Source organism: Lycium ferocissimum, chromosome 7 (assembly GCF_029784015.1).
Source record: "Lycium ferocissimum isolate CSIRO_LF1 chromosome 7, AGI_CSIRO_Lferr_CH_V1, whole genome shotgun sequence".
Taxonomy (NCBI): domain Eukaryota; kingdom Viridiplantae; phylum Streptophyta; class Magnoliopsida; order Solanales; family Solanaceae; genus Lycium; species Lycium ferocissimum.
In genome coordinates this window covers 58,233,776-58,234,433 of record NC_081348.1, presented here as the reverse complement: position 1 = coordinate 58,234,433, position 658 = coordinate 58,233,776, and positions in this window count along the sequence as shown.

Sequence of the window (658 nt, the reverse complement as noted above, 5' to 3'; positions counted from 1 at the left end):
CCTAGTTCCCTAAGTTTCTCCGATTCGCGTTGATTAGATTTGTTTGACTTCTAATCCTATCGTGTTGTAAGGAACATATACTTGTACTTTGGTATACGCTAGGTAAGGCACGTAATATTTCATAAATTCGGGTACGAATCTCCGTACTAAGGGTATACACAAATAGGAAGCCGTAGACTTTCTTACGACGAAAACGAGAGGCATAACGCCAGCCAGGTCTAAAATACAACCATAAACTGCCTTAGAGTGCAACAACCATTGAGCAACAATTTTAGCTTAAAAAATATAGCAACATGAGTGTTCAAAATGCAGCCAAGATCATCAATATTAAGTCATCCATCTTCCTCAAAAGCGACATAAACACATATCCAACCAGCAAACTCATAAGTGCAACAGTTGGGACTTTCAGTCTAGTAGCCACAGACATAGCAACAATGGTATTAGTCAGGTATCAAGATAGAAGAGACTGCCATGCCATGCCTCAAAACCCACCCTAGACGTGACCGGCATCCGACATCATGAACAATATCGGAAGAACCTAAACGACACAATAATAACATTTGAACCCGCCAGGTTTAATATTCGTCTCCAACAGTTTATAAAATAAATGTAACATCAAGTTCCTTTTTAATAATCTTTCCTTATTAAATTAAACAAA